The sequence below is a fragment of the Mus caroli genome, chromosome 9 (genome assembly GCF_900094665.2).
Source record: "Mus caroli chromosome 9, CAROLI_EIJ_v1.1, whole genome shotgun sequence".
Lineage (NCBI taxonomy): Eukaryota > Metazoa > Chordata > Mammalia > Rodentia > Muridae > Mus > Mus caroli.
The window spans coordinates 59559024-59561667 of record NC_034578.1 but is presented as its reverse complement, the minus strand read 5'-3'; the positions used below and the strand labels follow the sequence as shown (position 1 = coordinate 59561667).

Sequence of the window (2644 nt, the reverse complement as noted above, 5' to 3'; positions counted from 1 at the left end):
TGACTACTTAGCAAGTTGAGGGCTTCCCTGGAATATATGAGACCTTGCCTCAGATGAACTAACAAACAGGCAAGCATGCCCAAGATCCCTCTGGGATGGGCCCACAGTGGTTCTTTCTGCACTGTTTAGATAGTTGGAGTCCCCTGACCAGATGATTGGAGCAGTGGCTGGTGTCTGTTATGATATCGATACGAATGTCTCCCAAAGGCTCCTATGGGAAAATCTGATCCCCAGCTGGTAGGCACGATCACTGGGAAGTGACTGGGTCCGTGAGGGCTTTGGCTCCATCACAGAGCTTACCTGTTGATAGATTCCTAATTGACAGCTTTATGGTGTGATGGCAGAGACATCAGGAAGTGGGGCCCACTAGGAAGAAGTAGATCATTAGAGATAGGCCTTTGAGGGATGACATATATTGCCTCCTTCCCTTTCAAATATCTCTTCTCTGCTTCCTGCCCATCCTGAGGTGGGCAGCTGTTCCACCCTGCCTTTCCACCATGGCATGTTACATCAGAGGCCTAGACTCAGGGATCTAGCTGGCCCGACTGCCTGTGAAACCATGAGTGAATGTGCCTCTATGTCACTCCTCTCAGATATCTGTCCCAGCACCAGGAGCTAACCATCTGTCATGGCCCAAAGAAACCTAGGACAAGTCTCACTCCGCACCTGTGGCTCCTCCCCGCACTTCTCACCCCGCCCCCTACCCTAAACCTCTCTAGCTCGAAGGCTGGAGAGCCTGCTTCCCTTCTCTCAGCTTCGAATTCTCCTCCAGATGAGGCTGGCAGTTCTATCCCTCATGCTACAATAAACCTCTTCTCAATCTTACCTTGGAGCGATCTTGTCCTTATTTTCATTCCCTGTCTAAAGCAAAAACTGTCCGATCCCGGGCAAGGTTCCCTGATGCAAGTGGTAATTGGCTCCAACAGCCTACTTTGGCCTGGGACGTGCAGAGAACAGTGGAACTAACTGAATATCCAAGGCGCAGCCGTGTGTTTGAGTAACAAAAGGTGCCATTCGTTTTAAGTCTCATAAATACCTGTTCACAGCTTGGCTGCTGTGGGTGCCTCCCGATTTTCTCCTTGACTTCCGACTTCTGGTGATGAGGTCTGGGATGCCTGCTGAAGGAAAGCCAGGAGAGGAGACACCTGAGACGTGCCTGTGTTTGAGAGAGCCTGTACCTGGGGTTCCAACACAGGACTTCCCTCTGGAACTGGTCTAGGAGAGTGGATGGATCCAGGGTGACAGAAAATCGGGAGGCACGGGGAGATTTGAGAGGGCTCCAAATGAGGGGCCAACAGGCTCCAAAGATTCAGAAAAGACAAACAGAACACAAATCCGCCAGCAATCTGTAAACAATTGTCCCACGGGAATGGGAGGGTGTAGTACGTTTCCTGCCCACAGTTGAACCGTGTCGAAATTGCAGAAAAGAACAAAGGCTGTTTTCCTGTTTTATGACATTTATGTATGTATGTATGCATGCATGTATGTATGTATGTATGTATGTATGTATGTATGTATGTATTTAGTGTACTTGTGGTGTGTTTTGGGATGCAAACACGCAGAGGTGCGCATGTGGAGGTCAGAAAACAATTGGCTGAAGCTGTTTCTCCCCATGTGGGTCTTGGGGACAGAACTTGGGTCTTCAGCGTTAGTAGGACACACCTCACCTGCTCTGCCCAGAAGGGTTATTTTTTTTTTTTTTTTTTTTACCCTTACACTTCAACTTTTAGGAACCAAACATGATGGTTAATTTTGATATCAATTTGTAGAATTTAGAATCACCATCAAAGCTCTAGGTGCCACGAGTCACTGCCTGGCTACTGACCTGACTTCATCTTCTCCCCACATTAAGTCAAAAGACCTACCCTGAATGTGAATGGCCCCATTCTACACCCTAGGCCCTGAACTGAATAAAAAGAAGAAAGTAGGCTAAACACCAGAGTTGTCCTCTCTGCTTCCCGACTGTGGACCCATTGCTACCAGCAACATTACTCTCCTGTTGCCATGACTACCCACCAACCCATACCCTCAACTGAGAGTCAAACAAGCCTTCCTTCCTTAGCCGGTCCCATTGGCTGTTAGAACAACGAGGAAAGTAACTAGTAGTAACTCCTTGTAGCTCATGGGTTAGCAGAAGGCAGGCATTCTCCATCGCACCTTTGTCAGCTTTGTCTGACAAAGGTCTTTCCTTGTGACCCTGTTCCCTGGCAGTCTTCAAGTGAAGCAGCCACCAGGGGGGCTGTTGTACTTCATGGGCTCCTATACCTGGACTTGGGGGATCCTTCTCATTTTCCATGAATGCCTCATTTCTCCCCTCTCCTACCTTGGTGTCTATGTTACTTCTGTCATTGTGACAAATATCTGGGGGAGATGAGTTACTTAAAATGACAAAATATTTACTTTGGCTCGTGACCTCAGAACTTTTGATCTGTGGTCAACCAAGTCCATTTCTGGGCTTGTGCTGAGGTAGGAAGCTACCATGGAAGGGAGCAAAGCTGTTCATCTCAAAGGGGAGACACAGGTGGATGTGGGGGAAACGTGGAAGGAGAGATGGGGTAGGGCTAAACACTTCTTGAGAAAAGCTCTCTTGTAGCCCAGGTTGGCTAGGAACTGGCTGAGGCTAAGGCTAACCTTGAATTCTTGA

At 48.3% G+C, this 2644-nt stretch overlaps 1 long non-coding RNA gene across 1 annotated transcript; it reads right to left on the bottom strand.

Annotated features, from left to right (window-relative positions):
* Positions 1–314: 314 nt before the first annotated feature.
* On the bottom strand, positions 315–2343 carry LOC115031916. Its single transcript, XR_003837551.1, has 3 exons — positions 2324–2343; positions 1037–1118; positions 315–366 (listed from the first exon to the last, which is right to left on the bottom strand). It is a non-coding gene; the product is annotated as an uncharacterized LOC115031916 (long non-coding RNA).
* Between the last annotated feature and the right edge of the window lie 301 nt (positions 2344–2644).